Source organism: Lates calcarifer, linkage group LG10, assembly GCF_001640805.2.
Source record: "Lates calcarifer isolate ASB-BC8 linkage group LG10, TLL_Latcal_v3, whole genome shotgun sequence".
Taxonomy (NCBI): Eukaryota; Metazoa; Chordata; class Actinopteri; family Centropomidae; genus Lates; species Lates calcarifer.
In genome coordinates, this window is record NC_066842.1 from 16,366,717 (window position 1) to 16,387,267 (window position 20,551).

The following is a 20,551-nucleotide window of genomic DNA, read 5'->3' on the forward strand; positions in this document are numbered from 1 at the left end:
ATTATCAGTCCTGTGAATCAGTTTTAAAAAAAAGACATCTATGGATATGTTTTTTAGCGGGCTGTCTGACCTACACTGTTATGGATTGTCTGAAAAATATTTTGTTGTCTAATTTTCCTACTTCTCCCAGAGGAGACAGGAGGAAAAATATACAAACAGGCATCAGAGTTCATGTTTACTCTGCAGTGCAAACACCTAATAAACCTGTCTGGAGAGTACAAGTGAGCACTGAAGTATGTAAAAAGTGAATACACACACACACACACACACACACACACACACACACACACACACACACACACACAATAGGATCGTCGCCAAACTGCTTGGGTTACAGTGGAAGTGTGTTCAGCATGGCTGGCCAGATCCATTAACTATCAAAGCATATCACCAGTCAACTGACATCATTGCATTGTGAGCACCAACACCGCAGAGCCAAGGAACACTGGGAAAAGCTATTGCAGAAGTATAAGACTGGAATTGTTGTTGAGGCATACCAGTCATATTTGACACTGACAGGATTGGTTACATGCCACCCACTGTAGAATTTATATTTCTTTCATATTGTGAAATAAATTTAGGAGCAGCTGAAACAGAAAGTATCAATTTTCAGTAGGAATGGCAATTCCAGTGACAGCTAGAAGCCAGCCACATGGGCCCTGCCTGCCATTGAGAAGGGGGCTTAGTGAAAGAGGCAAAACAACATTCTCCAGCTATGCTAATTGGCATATTTTCACATGGGCTGGAATGCTATCATAACATCCACCTCTATTCCCTGAGGAGACCTTGATCCTACAGGCGTTTACTGGGTCAGGGGACCTTGATGTGGATGAAAGCAAGGGAGGGGCTCCATTATGGATATGCAGAGTGGGGGATGGTCTCTCACTCTTGGACAGATACATGGTATTTGGTATTTGTTGGGGGATGCTGATGCTTCTAGGAATGGTGTTTTGATGCACTGGAGGACAGAGGGAGGCTTGGACTAAAATTTCTGTCATTTAGAGGCCTCTGCTGTCAGGTAGCTGTCACAATCTATGCACAGTGGGGCCTATGAGGCAGGGGGACTAGTGGGAAAATAAGGTGGGTTCTGGGACAAAGTGGAGCCCTGTCTCTGCAGGGATGGTCACAGAGGCACGGGATTGATGTGGTGGTGATGAGAGATGGAGATGTCAGGGAACAGACACCCATTCAGGGTAAGACCAGTAAGGGAGACCTACTGGGGAACTCTAGGGCCCATCATCACCTCCACTCTCTGGCCTGGGAAGGGGAGGAGAAACTAGGGGAGGGCAGAATAGAGAAGAAGGGGCAACTGTCCAGTAAGGTTCTCACACATCACCCCACTATAGATTTATTATTCTGCAGTGTGACCTGAGCCAGCTGCCCTGGCATCTACATAACCTACAGTATGTGTCCACACAAGATGCTTTGAATCAAATACTTCTCTATGCTCCCTAAGTAAAAAAACAACTTCACCGTGTGTGTATGTGTGTCATGCTAGCAGGCCATGGAGAAGAAAAAACAAACATAGATGGTTTCCTCATTTGAAGGGCATGACATTTTGGGTCATGGCTCCGTTGCGGGGCCTCCCAGATATTTCTGAGACACAGAAATATGAGACTGATAAGAATCAGTCAGCTAAGGTCATACCAGGTACTCAGAGGGAGACTGTAGGTGATATTCATATATCAGTGTAAGCAGGGATGCATCAACCCAAAATTTTCTCTGTAGGGTATCTGCCAACACCAACTATCAATTCCATAATTTACCTGATTTTCACAAAATCTATGTACTTGACCACATGTAGTTCGTTTTGGTTATTTTTACTGACAGAAGACAGTAAAGACAGACTGGAAATGAGGAAAGGGTGATGGAGATAGAATGACATGCAATCCAGGTCCCCAGTGGGACAAGGACCAAGGATGTTACAGTTCATGGTCAGTAATTTAAACCCTGTGCCACCAGGATGCCCCATCCTTGATCGACTGATATCCGATCAACTTAAGTATACTAATACCAAATATATCCCAAAATCAATAGTTGCATGCTTTATGTTAATGACTTTTTTCTGCTCATTTAATACAAATTTTGCATCTCTCTGTTGCTAAGTTTATATAGCTCTCTATTTATGTATGATTTCTATGTGTTTTATCTGTGGATGAACTGTATGTATTCTCACTTAGGTTGAGGGTCGAGGTGTTTTTCATTCCTGACGGCCTCCCCTGGCTGCAGCCACAGACACACAGAGACATGGATGAATTGGCTATTGTTTGGGGTGCATGTGGCATATACGTCAAGGGACAGAGTAACCAGAGACAGACCCTCTCCACATCCCCACCAGGGAGCTGAGCCAGAGAAACTCTAGTCACGTTCAAATAAATTCTTTCCTGTCCAAATTGACACCCTTCCGTTGCCATGGTGTGGCTTTGGTTTAGATTACAGTAATTTGGAGTCTGGGTGGCACAGGAATGTGGTGAGGGACTGAGGCTTATGGTGCACTTAAGATGACTTACATGCTCAAATTATGGAGCAGATTTCAAGCACTTATCTCTTTTGACATATAGAGAAAAGGTTTACCTGCTGCTAGGATGAAACAAGTAATTATTTAAAATGGGTTAAATATAAATCATCAACAAAGCTATACTCCTTTTCTGTTGATACTTAAATCTCTCAGAGTTTGTTCTGTAATAAAGTCTTAACAATTCATCACTCTCCCCAGATAAACATCAACCTTTTATCCATAATTCTTCATAAATGTCACACTTTGTCCGTATTGGTTAAGAGGCCTCACAATACATTTTAGTTTCTCTGAAGAGGCATAAAATTACCCATTTTAAGATAGGGTTACCTGAAGGTCCATGTGAAACACGGTACTTCGTGTACAAAATCAGACAGATCCTATTTGAAACTGCCTTGAAGCTGGACCAAACAAAATCCAAGTCAATGCATCTGCTCCCAGTTATAAACAATAATCAACCTCAACAAACTGAAAACATCCAGTGAAGTGTGTATAGTTTGCATCAGGTATGGTATAGACTGCCCCAACAGCACTGAACTTTCACATGCTTGTGAACAGTGATGCAGAATCCGTTTTGGTCAATTTCAAACAATGACAGATCTACATGTGGTGCAGTCTTAATTTTCAGCAGGCAAAATCTAATAAAGGTTTCCCCATGTACATAGGGAAGACGGACACATGGTGTTCATAAAGCGACATAACGCTCCTTCTGCTAAAAGGTAATGGAATCCCCACAGCACAGAAATCAAATACAGACATATGGATATATGCACACATCCACAGCCAGACATCTCTCTTACACTCACTCCCTCTGTTTCCTTGTCTCTTCCACACTTTTCACCTTTCATATTCTCATAATCTAGATTGTCAGCACTCTTTCCAAATTCCTGTCTTAATGTAAAAACCTGCATTCAATTCAGAGATGAAGCAGGTCTGGAATATAGATCTTTTTTTAAGTTAGTGTCCATCTTTCCTGTGGGTAAAGCCAGGGCAAGTAAGAACTATCAGCACAGTATTCATAGAAATGGAGGGACGTGTGCCCTTTATGTACTGAGCCAGAAAGTAAGGGTGTGTAGCATGTCTGACTTTCGTGCAGGTAGATTTATTTTGATAATTAATTAATAATCATTAATTAATTAAATTAAAAATGCATTATTCAGGGTTTTGCAGAGATGTCCAATACTGACATTACCGTCTGGCGGTACTGTTGGGACCACCACACTCATACATGGCTTGAGCCCCATCAGACAGTTTTAAATACACAAATCCCAGAAGACACAGGAGAGCAATGTTCCCCCTAATTTTTCATGTGTCTGAGCATACACATAAACTCCCTGAGAATTCCTTGGACCACTGTGAGCAGCATCAGACGTGCACACTGTCGCACACTGTAATTTTATGCGCTACATAGTTTTGCTGTGCGCGGAGAAAGCAGGAGCAGTGCACGATTGCGCAGCTTAGAGGGAACATTGCAGGAGAGGTCATGGAGAATGGACCAAGGTTTAAAATAAAACTCTAGAATAGTTGTATTCAAAGATGTAAATAAAATTGAGTAATGCAGTGTTGTGCAGTGGTAATGCTTTCCAGTTACACATTACTGTGAGTTAAGTGAAAGCAGTCTGAAACCCTGTGCAGCAGGGGAACAAGCAGAAGCCAGCTCTGGTTCAGTCTGCCGCTAACCCCAAACTGTCCCAGAGTCTGGAAGCAGGCTCCCAATGGAAGAGCTTACCAAAAACACAATGTAACTCCAGATGAGAACTTCTACTCTACAATCCAAGCCATCCTCCATCTCCAACTGTGGAGCACTGATGATATCTGCAACACGGACCACTGGGGTTCCTGCTCGTTTTAATGAGAGACTAGGCCGAATGTCAGTGTTTATAAAGGAGGCCTATTATCATTATTACCATTGCGTATTTCCATATGTAGCTGCCCTGGCCATGACCGCTTACAACCTGATTATTACAATAAATCTCTCCAGAAACAGGACGCAGAGCAGTTAGTTTCTTTATGGCCACTGGTCCTCTTTCCAAGGCTGATCACCACATAGAACAAAAGATCAAATGTGCAGTGAGCACAAGGCCGGGACAGTTAATCTCTCTATTTGAAAGAGAGAAAAACATCTCAAGTCAATAAAACACGAAAGTAATGAAGTGTAGAGTTCACAGAGTGCCGGTGGAATGATCCGGCCTTGCAGTGTGTGACAACAAGGCCAGGTTAGGTCCACAACAGTTAACGTTGATGCTGGGACATGAAATAAAGCTGGACGACTGATATATGCGAGCAGGATATACAATATAAATACACAATGCTGACTGGCTGCTGGGAGATGGAGTACTGAAGGAACAAGGCTGTTGTTTTTGTGATGGCAGACGGGTATGATCTGAACACATGTAGAAACTTGCTGTTTTACTTCATTTTCTTTCAGCGTCCTTTTTATATGACCTCAGAGCTTAATGTAAGCTACAGAGATCCAGGTGGAGACAACCAATAGATAAATTCCAAGACAGCAGCATTAAATAAGTTGTGGAGGGTGTTTAGAGGTCATGTAAGAGCATACCAAAGTTGTTCTAATACATTTTGCAAGTGACAAAAATTACCTGTAATCTCACAGTGTCTTTTTAAAATCTTTTTTAACGAATTCTAAGATTGTATTGTCTGTGCTCAGCTGTACAAAATTACTACATTTATCAAAACATACTTCAGGTGTAATAATTCCTTTCCTTCTCCCTTTGTACTCCACCGTGGGTCTAATTCTCTCCTTTTGATGAATACTTGATACAAAACTTTTTTGACTTGAGGCACAGTGGGGATAGCACCTGTTAGTGTGTGGTAGGTTCAGGGGGAAGTTAACAAAGATATAGGCCAGTAAAGCAGCAGACATTATTAAAACAGTTTTAATGGATCACAAAAAAGACGAAAGGAAAACATCTGACCCGGCCTTGGAGAAGATTTATAATTCTTCTGTTCTCTCTGTAATTGTTCTGTTCTCCACTGCTCTACTGGAGGACTAAACCGAAATGGCACAAGGGTGAGAGTATGCACATCAAGCTTTGAGCAGATTTGCATTTTTGCAGACGGTTTGAGTTAATGACAACGTGTGTATAATTTTGTGTCTTGAACCATTGCCTGAGTCTTTTGTGATGGTGGGTGAGAGCCAAGGCCTGGCTCCACTGCTCCATGTAGGATCTGGCTCTGTTTACCTAGTCCTGATGTAGTCCAGATGGGCTTCCTATGACTCTCCTCTCCTTTACAGGCTCACTGAATCTGGACCACTGATTCCAGCAGCTGGGCAGAGCTGGGTGGATCATCGCTGGATGGGCAAGGAAGAACACAGATGGTTCTTAATTGAGAGGCAAGAGATGGTTGGTGTTCCATCATGGCAAAACTGGACGTGAAGTTAACTGTGAAGTCCAGCTAGGGATGGAAAGATGATGTGCACAGAAAGCGACAGAAAGCACTGGACTTGACTCCTCTGTGGGTTGAAGTTATCTTGGTGGAGGAATGGCAGCCAAACTTAGTTCCATTAATAATGTACATAAAACGCATTAAATAACCCTGTACTGCACCCACATTCCACACACCTTAAAGTGGCACTATACATAACTTCTTGTGGGCCAGGTTTCACACTCTTTATGGTTAGCCTCAGAAGGAAGCCAGGCCTTCCTCTCCTCCACAGAGAAGACAGGGGGCTTCAGGGAAAAATAAGCCACTGGGCATGATGCATAGACAGTCTCCAGCCCCCTTTCTCTCTGTGGAAAAGCACTCCTAAGCCCTTAGGGTAATAGCTTCCATATGCAGAGTCCCAATACTCTAAACATAACTGTAATAACAACATGGGAAAATATCCATGTTATTGCATGGCATGTCATAATCTTCAAAAGGCTGACACTTCAGCGTGTCTGAGGGATGCACCTCTGATGACTGCTGAGGCCCTAATGTCAGGTCTGTTTAGATATGTCACCGAAAGCTCATCATCACTCTCTCTCACAAACACACACATACATACATACATACATACACATAGGCACACATGTCACAGACACATATGGGCACAGCACAGCACACAATATATTCAGATTATTTTTCGGTCATTACAACCGTTTAAATACATGCATAATGAAACATCCACCTCGAACATTCATGTCCTTTGTAGGAACTGCCATCACCAGTTTAATGACATATTATTGTCTGCATACAAATGTTAGACTAAAATTAAAGTTATTATAAATCAATAGTGATGCAGGTTATAGTCCAACAAGGAAAGGGTACATACTGTACTATACTGTATCTTTGCAATAAAACTGTCAGGACACAAACCCTGTGTCAAAAACTACCTGTGATTACAAGCAGACAGTTCTGTAACAGACACAAGTGCTTCATTTGTGGCAGATATGATGGAATTGTAAAACATCCAAATCAAACACACCCTAACTTTGATATTACAAGTCCTGTCACATTACAAGTCACTGAACATATTATTTGGCCGCTAGCGGTTACCAACTATTGATACCAGAGATAGAACACACATTCATGAATATATGCTTACATCAGTTGTGTACACAGAGCAGTGCTGTGCAAGTACATACATATACAAAGAAAGAGAGTTGACCAAGGGCAAACACACATTATATTTTAAAATCAAACTATCTCAGCCTTGAAACTTGAGATCACTGGTCATGTTCCACACATTGTCAGTAGAAAGAAATGTGCAAGGTAAACACCTACAAATATGCACATGCATGTGTGTGCTATTAAATATCACTGATTGGACTCTGCCGCTTCCTCAATGAATGGGCCCTGAGGACACCTCTGCACTGAGAATGATTTCACCACACTTGAAGTTGCTGAGGAACCTGATTTTCACCTACCACAACAACAAAGACCATGTTGACAGTAATCCAGATTACACTGTTCTGAGCCAGGTCAGTGCACAGAACTGCCTCCAAATACATACTGAGGCCTGTCAGCAAGGTACTTCACTCCTGTGCAGTTTGGTTCCTTCCTCCACTTTCACTTACAGTTGGAAATGAGAGCAAAAGTTAAACCTCTGGGCTTTACTTGGGTCTGTGAACAATTCCAGCACAGAGCTGATAATGAATGGAGCCTCAGTTTGGATCTGAATCATACAATAGAACTGGAGGCAGACAGTGTTTATTGCATTCATGTAGTGACTAACACTGCCTTTATTTGTATGTCTACTAAATATATACATATGCATACTAAATACATGTGTCACACAACTGTTCTGACCACGTATTTAATGAGCATATTATTAACTTGTGAGATAGAAATCACAGAAAATATTATCTGAAGTTTTCAATGACAGCCATGAATTAGTTTAACCTTTTTAACCCCACTGTGGTCCTTGCATGTGGCAGCACTATCCACACATCCATACTTGCATCCATGCCACAAGAGTACACTTCAAGGGCTGTCATTGTTGTAAGACCAACCAAAATAAGAACTGGCATGAGTTGATAGATTGAGGCCTTGATGGGGGCAACATTACAGATGGTTTATTAATCTGTAGGGTCCCATTATAAGAAAAGACACTTTGTTGTTGTCACTTCGTTTTCCTGAACAGATGATGTCAGAATTAGAGACTGCAGTCCAGTGTCCAGCCAAACCCACATCTGTGACAGAACAAGGCAGCATAGCTGGTCTCCCTCATCACTCCCCTCCTCTGTTCCTCCCAAAACACCCTATTTTCACCAGCAGCCTCCCTCACCAGCCATAAAGCCAAAGTGACAGTCCTAGCTCGAGTCATGCCCAAGAGTGAAGGATAGAACAAAACCAATAACTGAAATTGATACAGCGTTTCACAATTTAATTGCATTCATGGATATTTATATGCATGAGCATTTAAGCCAGCTGGAGAGGGGAGGCAAGCAGTGCTGAGTTAAATGACACTTTCCATGAGTCCCCTTCATTACTTTACACCCATGTGCCTAGACATTTACCCCAAACTCACTAGACTGTACTGCAGAGGAGACCTGACTGGCTGCCCAGGTCTTTATATGAATGTCAGTAAATGGATATCCGCTCTTAATAACCAACAGTTACATGAGCAAACACAGCCCCTCAGTCCACAGTAGTCCCTCACATATATTAATGTCCCTGTTCAATCCTCTGTCTTTGCAATATGGTCTTTTTTCTCTTTTCTTTCCATTTCCCTTGCTCTGCTTCATGTAAAAAATTCATCTGGCATGAGCCTGCTCCAAATTTTTACTTCAACGATCGTTATTCCAATTTCTGACAAATGACAAAAATACTGCACCTACTCTCCCACCCACCCTCAGCATTATGGCATGAACAGTTTTGCACTAGTAGATATAGCTCCCTTGAGGCTACCTCTACCTTTTACATAACACACTGTCATCTTGCTGCAGGAATGTTTGTTAAAAACACTGCAAGCCACTGCTACTGTAGCTGTGAATTCTTGTCCAGGTGCACTCAGTCCCCCTTCTGTCTTCAAGGACAACTACGTCACTATCATTCTCCCAGATAACAATGGAATGATTGGATCTTCCTGAGCCACCAACCTGACTCCAAATTCCATCTGTACCAGAATAGAGAAGGTATTGTTCCATTAACACTCCAAAACAAACATAATAGGCGATCCACCCACTGTAGTCCACTCTCAAATATGTCCAATATTTTGTCCTTAGACGACCAGTGATTACAAAAGGTCATTCTCCTTAATTTTGACCTCAATCAGCAGGTCACTCTCCCTATTTTTAATTTATGTTTTCTCTCCCATGCAATCTTCCCTTGCCTTTTGCTCTCACAACAACTCTGAGTGGTTTAACACACCCTGGTCAAGGTCACGCAACTCCAAATGTTCACTGGTGACCTTCATGGCAGCTGCAAATGTGAGTGTTTTAACACACACACAGTTGGGGTCAGAGATACAGTGACTGTCAAAGCCCAACTATCACTGAAGGGAGGAATATGTACCCGCGGTTGTGTATGTCAATATACATGCCAAGTCATCTGTGTTGTTCCAGCATTGATGGGCAAACAACAGATAGTCATGGACAGATAAGTGCACCGCACCCCACTATCTCTAAAAATATACACTCCACTACTCTGCATATCTGACAGGTAGTAAGAAGCCCATCAAAGCCCAGATGTTAATGTGAAAAAGGGATTGTTTTTGTACCTAACTGAGATCATGTTATAAAAGCAGCTTAAAATGGGGACCATGAATGGAAAAGCTGAGTGAATTAGGAATGGCACTTGTCCAGGCTTTCTGATGTGTGAATCAGTGGAGCTTGAATCTGAAAATGGAGTTCAGCAAGTTCAAACACAAATGAAGATGGATTAGGCTTATTACAAACATACCAGTGTGTCTTTACAATGAAAATGCAATTTCAAACAAGTATGATACACTGCTATGTATCTTTCATCAACTATAATGGCATTTACTTCATGGGTATGAAATCAGCAAATGTAGTGGCCTGGTAGCAGAAATTCCACAGTGTGTTTTTAAAGTGAGCACATGCCTCAAGTGAATCGTTTGAAACTTGATGAAATGATGTCATAAGAGAAGGTCAAAGCAGGTCACCACAAAAACAATAGAGGCCCCTTTTAAGAGCGACACTGGATGATAGATAGGGCAATAAAGACGTAGGAAATATCAGTTTTCGACTGTATTGGTGCAGGGCCTTATTGGAGAACAGAGGCATCTTTTTATTCATCCTGACTGAGAGCAGCTAAATCTAGGCTTTGTCTGTCCATCTCCTTAGCCACCGATTTTAAGAGATTAAACAGGCCACCTTTACATACTGCGGGAAATGTCCCCAGTTTGAACTCATAGTCCAGTATAATCCTGCCAACACAAGCTTGAATTCTGCCAATACAAGCCAGCAAATTTCTCTTGAGAGTCAAAGTTGGAAAGTCCAACAATGGACTGACAGTAGAGGGACAATAGAAAAACTGTGGTTCCAGAAACAATTGGACAAAAATGTTTTGGGATTATACACAGAGATATGACTTCAGCGGTGTGGTGGGATCTTGGTTGAAGAATAAGCATTGGGAGAGAGAGATGCAGTGCATTGCATCTGAATAATGTTGGAGGAGTGTGTGTATCCAGCTGAGTGAGGACGAAGTGCAGGGTCTCATAAATCTACTGACACATCCAGAAATCAGGCATTCCCTGCTCCCATACAACACACACACACAGAAGATATTTGACATGACATTCACATGACCTACAAGGATCATATAAAACTCATATGATACACTTATATGACATTTCATGACATGTGAACCACATTCATTTTCTTGGAAAATGAACATCATACTAATAAGAAAACAGTGAGATAATGTGCTTAAGATAATCCAAGGTTTTTCAGTATCTATTGTCAGGCCTTGAACCAGTGTATATATAGAGTCCATTAAATATTTTTGGTGTGTTTGTGTGCATGTGTGTGTATGTGTTACCATGGCTCCTGTTAAGAATAACATTAAACACAAACTGATTAGAAGCCTTATGATGCTGGAAACAATACACAAAATATCCCGCCGCTGCTAAGACTCATTTATCCACTGTTTGCTTCAAATTATTTACCATGATTTCCCAATTACAGTACGGCTTGTGTACATATAATGGCATAAACAACATAAACTGAACACTGTTCAAAGTTGTTAGAGAAAAGTTAATGAAGCAACAAAATAAATTAAGGATTTGAGATTCACAAATGCTGGTCTTTCCAACACATGTAACAATTTGAAATTCCATCTTAATCCTATCCTCTCTTCCTTCTGTCATGCAGCATAAATGCATGTGGCTGTGGCAAGCTGCAGGCTGTCATTAATTGATCTCCTTCTCATTCTACCATAAATTTTCTACCTCATCCTCAAAGACATTTGTCACTCTCGCCTTTTATATGAATATACTGTATTATCAGCAGGATGGCCTGTCTGTTACTTAAGGGTTTAGAAGTGGAACTATTGAGGAAATGACAGAGATAACTAGACACTGATGGGGTAATAACCAGGTCCTTACAGGTAATGACTAGGTTCTCTAGAGTTTCAAGTCCACTCTGTCACGCTGTGTTGTGCTGAAGTGCAATTTGGGGTATTGAGGGGTATAACTTTTAAGGAGTTTTCTGTCAGCGTCCATGCAGGAGAGAAACCAAAACAAAACATGAAGACACAATTAGCTAAAAAACAAAACAAAACAAAACAAAACAAAAAAAACAGTCAGATAGGATTCATTGTGTCCCTGGTCACTTTCTGAAACTGATCCAAGGCTTTGACAGTGAAAAAAAACACTATATGTGTGTGCTGAATGTCTACCCCCTTGTGGACAAAAGGCTTATTGCTTAGTTGTGAGCAGTACACCAATGAACAGAAGGAATTTTCAGTCTGATGCAGGATAAGGAACTTAAGAAAAGAAAAACAGGATTCAAAACTAAACCCTACTTAATGTTAAATATGTATTTACTGGTAAGGATACACAGACTCAGTTGGTTTAGCAAAGATGTGAAGGTATGTATATGAATCCTCTAATCCCTCATTCTGCCCTCACTGCTCTTGTGAATACAGGGTAATCTCCATTAACCTGAATCAAACCTTTGGTTTGACTGTTTATGCCAAGTAACATTAAGAAGCTGTAAAGTCTGCCAACACCACGCCCTACAGGCCTCACTGTAGGCAGAGCAGCAATGTGTAATGAACCTGCTAACCCTCGGCTGAAGAGAAATCACACTAATATCTCTGTCACCTCAATGTGCTAACTTAAGACTGCTATCCCAAGAATAGCAGAAATGCCCCCACTTTTTCTTTAACATACAATGTTTTCCTCACTCACCCCTCACTTCCTCTTCCCATCAGTCTAACTGAGAGTGAGGCTGGCACACAAAAGGAGACAGGAAAGGAGATTTTTCTGAAACTGATCCTGAACTCTGATAGATCTTTCCACACAAACTGGGAAAGATTTAGTTTCTTAGAAGCATGACTGTAGAGAGACACAAGCAGTTTAGTACACCCTAAAGTTGTATGTAGGTGCAAAAGAGTTTTGGACACATTTGGCAATGTGGTTAAACTCTGATACTGATCTCAGTGACTCACTATGGCACAGTCTTGGTGATTAACCAAAGCATTCTCTAGACACGCTCTCCCACAGCCAGGATGCGTTTGATTTGCTGAGTTTGCTTGCTTGAGTTTTTTTTTTTTTTTGCATGGACACACTAAAATGTAGTATTACAACTAAGACCTATGAACAGCAAATATTGTATATGCACATCCAAATGCTTAAGTAAAAAGTAGTTGTTGGAGCTGTTGATGCAGGGAACAGCTTGTGACACAGTGGACACCATATTGCAAAGAACAGTCTTGTGTTCCACTATCTTGCTCCAATCAGCAAAAGACAAATTCCAGTCATTGGCCATTACAGCCCTCTCTCTCAAGACGGATATGCAAGTGGTGACATTCATCATGTAGACAGGGCAATTCATGCTGTAGTTCTTAGAGAGCTGATGTCAATGTAATATCATTCTCAGACATTTCTCTGTATGTGATAATATAAAGAAATGCATAACTTCTGGGGAGATAAATCACTGTAGAGGGATAAGCTAACATTACTGTGAGTATAGTGTATTTGAGTGTGTATGTATCAGTATCTCTCTAATTATCAATACCTGTTATCCAATGCCAGTGCTGTGAGGGGGTTTCCATCATATCCCAGGGGATCCAGCCCCCGTCAGAGCTCACAGCAGCTCCAAAAGAAAAACACATAAATAACAACAAGAATAATTATCATCTCCATCCCCAGTTTGCAGCAAATTCTAACAGCAGCCACACCAAGCACAGCGAGGGAGACAGGGGATCTGGGGATCTTGGAACAAATCAAAACCAACACTCTCTTTCCTGGGAAGGTCCTAGGGCCTTTGTTATCTGCCTTCAAACCAGTATGATTCATCAGCTGTATTATGGATGTTATTGTTGGCTGTGGGAAAGGTTCCTCTCATAACCCAAAAGTACAGCAGAGATAAATGTCTTTTATATCACTGTATCCCCATCCACCTTACATTTACGAGCAGTATTTGTGTTGAACATTTTTATACAGCAAGTGCAGGTGGAGCCCTTTTATTCTCATTCACTGAGGGTGCTTTACATCAGCCATAAAGGGATGAAGCCACTGCTCCTGATCCTACACCATAACACAGCACCAAACACACACAAAGAATGCCACTAGCCGTCAATCATTTTAACTGACCCAGCCTCTCATATCCCATAAACCCAATCATCAGCGATTGTCAGTCGGCAGGTCTACAAAGCCTGGTGTTTACCCTGTCTAGACAGACTGGGGGACTGGCAGCCATGGGCATCTGAGTAGTATACTGCACCCAGTTTAACCACAGATGAGTGCTCCACTGTCATTTGACATCATAAATCAGCCCCTTGCACATAAACAGGGTATAAGGGTTGGGGTGATGAGAAACCAATTTGAAGAGTAATCTCAAAACAATATTTCAAAGTAGCTCTGTGATGGAATTCTCTGTTGATCAAATGCATTAGCTCACTTGATTCCTGAGGCTAAACTGTGCGGTGCAATAAATCATCAAGATGAAGCTACACTGCAGTTTTTCCCATACCATGTGTGTTAGCATGTTATGTTGTTTTTCCAGCTTCATGAGGATAGCAGAATTGTCTTGAAGCTGAAGGTGAACTGAAACACTGTTAAACCTATGCTGCTCCACACAGAGCAAACACTGCACTAAGGTGAACAGAGCTACATTTTACTCAGTTATCTGGGCAAATAATAATAGTTCTGGCTGTGGGCAAAGTGCTCTTCTCTCCAAAAAACAAATATTATTTCCCCTCTTTAACTGGCCAGCACTGACAGAGACATACTGTACTAGGCCTCTCCTCAGTGTTTCCAGTTGAAACCTCACTCAGACCTCAATTCAACATGGCTCGCAGTGATGCCTGGAAAAAATTATGCCACCACACATATTATCATATTAATTACCACAGTGTATTTTCGCTCACCAGGAGGAGGAAGAATCACAAAATAAAGAATCACAAAAATGAAAATGCTGTCTAACCAGAAGAATTTGTTTACGCAGAAGTTAGGGGGCAAAAAAAGTCAGATACATCACATTTTGCAAGAGAGGCCTTGAACAAAAAAAAGATTAATTGCAACAGCAAATTTGCACATCTGTTGAAAGATGGATTAACACGCTCAGCTATGCTGGTGATTTTCAAGAACATCAGGCTTCTCATACTAAATATAGGGCTGTGATATGTAATGGCACTGGGAGGGGGAAGAATCTTCCACACAGCTGTGACAAGTCCACTAAACAGAGGGACTGCTGTTGCTGTGATATGGACTGATAGCGTCTATCCCGTCTGCAGCCCCTCGACTGGAACCACTGCCCATATCGCTGGAAGGAAGTGGACCTGTTATTGTTATGACCTCAAAGGCTTTGGGTGGTCCACATACACAAACACACACACACACACACACACACATGAAGAGAGAGAGAGAGACAAGAGACAGCAGGCATATGCAAATATCACTATGCAGACTTTGATACAACCTTTTCGAACACCTGCCATTTCCTTTCTTACAAGAGCACACACACATCGCTGCTTGCACTGACCCAGAAGGGCATACAGTGCATTCACCCACACTTAGATATACAGAATTAATCTCTGGAATGCATTTTTCCATGTAACTAATGCAAACTGTTTACAGTAAAAAACATCTACACAGGCAAACCTATCCAGTGATGACTCATGTTGCCAAAAGTACACTTGTATGTACTATACTAGATACACTTAATGTCAATAAACTCATGCATATACATGCACATGGAGAGATATGCATCAGTCACAAGCTAATATAGTTTTCCTGTCAGTGGATGATGTGAGCTGACGCTGGCAGAGATTCATCATGGCTAGAATACAACACAGACCTGTCCAAACAACAGCATGTTCAGCCTCGCCCAAGATAAGCAGGACAGAGCTAATCTCCACACAAAAGACACAAAGCTGAGCACATTAGCACGACAAATCTGAGAAAACACCAAGGTGCTGCTTTTAGCAGGTATTTGCTCAACCTTTGGTTACTTTTCTCTTTAAGACTTTAGATCAAGTTCAAAATCAGCTCCATTAGTGGCCTGAAGCATGTGTGTGAGGCATCATTTCAGTGATGCACTCAATGCTATTTGGTTTTAGAGTTCACATTCCTCCATTTCAGATCAATCAGCACCCAGCAGAGTGAAACATTACTGTATCAAGTTACCAGGAGCGAAATTCAAGACCTGAGAGGACACAGGTATCACACAGGCAGACAGGAAAACACTCACCCACCCTCAGACAGACTGAAAGAGACATGCTTATATTGGCTTTAACAAACCTTTGCAGCAGTCCCTCTCCCATTTTGTCATGTCCATTCAAACATATAACACACGCAAACACATGAGCACATAGACAAATAGTGCTAATCAGTGGGTGGATGTCAACCCCCAGACAGGAACTGCTCTAAGCATTTGTGACACACTTCATAAATCACTGTTCACGGTGGGTTAATGATCCATTGAGAAAGAGAGGTGAAAATACAGTGGCTCTTTCAAAGACCAAACCACAGCTTTCAAAACTCTGCCTCCTGTCTGGCAGTGCTGTCATTAACATGATTATCACTATGCACAGATTTGACAAAACCTCAGCACACAGAAGTAATGCAAATATACCAGACTGGATAAAAGTTGTAATACTTGTGGTGCTTCTGTAGTGGCTTTGTTGCTCATTGCTGTACATTTGTTATCTACTATTCAAATATGAACTTTTAATATTGGAGCTCTGTGCCCAGTAAAACATTTCACTAATCTTTCTTATCTAAGCTTTGAACTTATGAGTGTTGCAAGAAACATCTCAGACAGTCCTAGGTTAAGGAAAAAAAAAACTGGCTTGCAGGAACTCTGTAGAACTGCCATGATATCACAGCCCGAGTTCAGGTTAATCGAAACTTAATTGCAATCCAAACCATTATTGCTGTTGGCATCTGTAGCGCGGTTATTGAAATATCTGGTGACTGAATGATCCAGTTTGGCTCCTTTGGGCTGAGATTCTCAGGAATAGGATAAACCTGTGTTGTTAGATGAATGCCAAAGAGAAAATACTTATTGCAATATAGAAATAAGGTATTACCTAAATAACCCAAATAACCAAATAATAAAACAGTGAGGGTATTTTTCTTAACTCAAAACTCCCCAGATTACACACCATTGAAGGAACTGAGCACTTTTCCTTATTTTATTGTTAATGACGTTTCTGCAATGAATAACAGACTTCAAGGAATTTCTTAATGCAAATTACTTTGCTGCTCCTTGTTGTCTAAGGAAAGTTTTGATATCTGGTAAATATTTTCTTAAGATGCTTTATATCCAACTGGCAACTGTTGTTAACACTGTGTCCTGTAAACTGCGTGAGAGAGACCTTGAGGCCTGAAGGAAGTAGATCCCAAGAACTGGAGCCTGGTGTTCATATTCTTTGGATTTCCTCCATACTAATCTCATCAATTATGTATTTACCTGCAATCTGCAGGCTATCTTTTTTTCACAGGAGAAGAGGGGGACATCCTACCTGGTAGCAATTTAAAGATTCAAACTGATTATTATATAAGCAGCTCTTTGAGGGCTCATCATAAAATCAAACTGAGAGGTGAAGTGCAACAAAGGCTCTGTTAACGATGAGGGCATATCAGTGATTGTTTCCAAATACTTCCTAAATAGAGAATTATACAGCATGTTATCCATGTTTTTTAAAAAAATGTATCACAGCTAAAAACATATAATAATATGTGGAAGTCGATCATAATCAATCTGGTCAGACAAACAATTTCACCACATCACCATTACTATACCACTGCCCCCTAGTGGCTGGACCAGGCATAACAGACCACCTGTGCTGAATATACAGTACATGACCAGCACGGTTTTCCTCCAGTGGCTCCTCAGTTTACATGCTTCTACTGTACAGAGCACTCAAGAGAGCTGTGCTGACAGTCTGTGAAGCTTCCTGCTGATAAAATCCAACAAAGCTTCACAAAAATCCCTGTGGCACATTCTGAGCAACATGAATTTGCTAGTGAGTTGCACTAAGCCAAACAGCAGACTAAGCTTGCATTCCTTAGCCAAAATCATGAGCATTCAAGAGTAAGAGGATTGAAATTCACAGCCATAGTGTGCAGTGTCTCAGTTAAATGGTCATGAATTATAACTCTAGAGAGAATGAAGACTCTCAGTATTGTGAGATACAATATGATCCCCATCACTGAAGATACACCTTTCCAGAAGACCCACATCAGAACGCACTGTACCGCCTCTCCTTCGCCCTCTGCATGTGATGATTTGTAAATAAACCACAATAGTCAGAAATGTATGACAAAATTTTCCTGCTCATTAATACCACCCAGCTTAAAGAAATAACTTTAAGTATAGTACGAGCCCAACTTCACTAAATGTCTTTGATCAAATATAATTTGCTCTGGAAATGCTCCTGGTTCATATGCTAAAACATAAAGTTTTTACATTCACTGACACTATAGCAAAACTTTCAAATCAGTATTATTCCTAAAGTACATTAGCAGTAAAGAATTCTCACATGCTAGCTATTTCTCTATAGCTATAGAGTTTTCAGATGGAAATGAAGTCTACCAAATTCCTGTTGACAAGATTTGTTGAGACAATCAAGTCCTTATCAGCTTCAAAGCTGACTGGCATGAATTTAATGTTACTGTTCTTCTTAGTCATCATTTGTGAACATTGTTTTGCCAATTGTATGTAAGCAGTCATCAATACTAGCTTGACAACTTGAAGCTTTGAAGACATCAAACGATAATGTGAACTGTATGTAGCAAGTTACCAAACATTCAAGAGAATTTCACTGTATAACATCAGCTAGCAGGAGAATTTTTCTTCAGAAGGATTTAAAATGGTTGTGGAGTAAAATTCCATTTAATTTCATCTCATTTGAAACAAACCATACAAAAGACATTAACCCAGTCCACAGTTTTTATCTTGTGTCCAGCAAAAGTAAGTATCAAAACCAATGCAGAATAATCCTCTCTTTCAACCTTCATTCATATCTTCAGTATGTTCCAAACACTCATAGTAAACTACTACTTCCCTGTCATGTTTTTATCGCCTCATAGATCTGAAACTTTGCTGGAAGTAGAATATTAAGCGATTTATGGTGAAGCAACAATAGTTTGTAACATTTGGATCCACAGTGGAGAAGTGAATCATTGGGATCAGTGGACTTTGAGAAGTTTCTATGGACATTTTAATATGTTTTGACATGATTTTTACCATGACTCTGGGTCACCATTGGAATTCATTATAACTGCTGTGAATCCAAGCTGACAACAGCTGTCATCCTCCACAAAGGAGCATGCAACACTAGAGACTATAGTATTTGATACACAGAAGATTACAGATTACATTTTATGAGTATTCCTTTAACACATCACATGGTTGAAGCTGATACTTTTCCTGACAGACATAGAGTGCACAAAAACTACTAAGACAAACATAGATGTAAATGTATCCACATACATTCATTTATTCTTAACATGGATTTTTGACTGGTTTGACTGATTTTTTCTAGGACCAAATAGTAATACTTGACATGTATTCATTTATTCAAGTTAAACTGTAATTATTGGTAAAACTTTTACATTCATTCAAATTGGATGGCAGTTTTGGAAAAAAACTAAGATCTTAAATCTTTTTTAAATACTTACTCAGAACCTTTTGTTTGTGCATTACGAGATACACAGTATTCTCAGATGTATTGGCAGTTCTGTCTTTCCATACACTGGTGATGTATGTGTGCAGCGTAGTGCACATATAGTACATCAGATACAGCACCACAGTTACATATAGTTGGCATAGATGCAATACAAGTGCAAAATAATAACTAATAACTAAAAAATCTGGACTTACTGTTTCTGTTGGAGTAGCACCTCTTTCAGCAGCTGATCTCGGCCACTTGGTCACTCCTATCAGGGACAAGAGTAGACAAAACAGTCATTTGTTACACACTCAGACACATCAGTGAAAGAATTACACATCTCAGGCTCACTAAAGCACTCAACGAGTTTGATATGGAAAAAAGATAATAGTGTTGCTTGGAAGAGGAACAAGGTTACACACACATATCTGGATGAAAGACAATGGAGGGCACCCAGGAAATAAATAAGTAATCACTTATTCGGATCCGAATAAAAGCAACTCTCCTAATCCCAGTATCCCTTCCCACTCTATGAGAAACCTAACCATGAAAGAGTGGAATTGCTTCAGTGAAAGTGCTTCTTGGATACACTTCAATAGTTGCATAAAAGTCCTGAATATCTCTGGCAAGATAAACAATGCAACAGTGCAAAAACAATGCTAATCAATCAGGAAAATGACAACAGAATAGCCCGGCCCATCTATTGCAGCGGTAAGAGACAGCATGCCAAACACTAGGATCACTGTTAAGTCACAAAAAAGGTTAATATGTGCTAGATGCACAGCATCAGCTAATTAAATAAATATGATTTCCATGTTCAACATCAACATAAAAGCAAAAGATAGGAATGTTTTGGAATGGTGCATAAAGCAATGGCAACCACTTTGTGTCAATCAAATTCAAGAGCTCCACAAAGTGCGAGGGAGCCAATGAAAACACAGTCACTCTCACTGTTTACTCTGAATCTGTGCCTGCCCTATCAATTGGGGGCAGGGACGAGTTCTTAAAGATGGTTCCAATTACTGTTTTCATTTATTCACGGATTTGCTTCAAGACAATAACATATCCAGCAAAGCAATAAAGGGCAATATGATGCCACCATATGCTGGCATTTTTCAGCTCACTAAAAACAGCAAGATATTTGGTAAAAGTCAGCTCTACTAAATAAAAGACAGCAGGATTTTGAGACTTGGAGACTTGCAAGGAAAGGATAGACAGTTACTTGTGAGGGCATGCAAGGTCCTTTGAATCAGGTTGGGTCTGAGAAACATAAAAATTACGCTC

The 20,551-nt window shown here is 40.6% G+C and overlaps 1 protein-coding gene across 1 annotated transcript in view; it reads right to left on the reverse strand.

The window, feature by feature from the left end:
* The window catches only part of LOC108875364 (zinc finger protein 469), a 172,090-nt gene that overhangs the window by 139,313 nt on the left and 12,226 nt on the right, over window positions 1-20,551 (reverse strand). The window contains exon 2 of the mRNA XM_018664235.2: window positions 19,480-19,535. The gene's annotated coding sequence lies outside the window, so the exon portion shown is untranslated. The remainder of the gene's footprint in view (window positions 1-19,479; window positions 19,536-20,551) is intronic.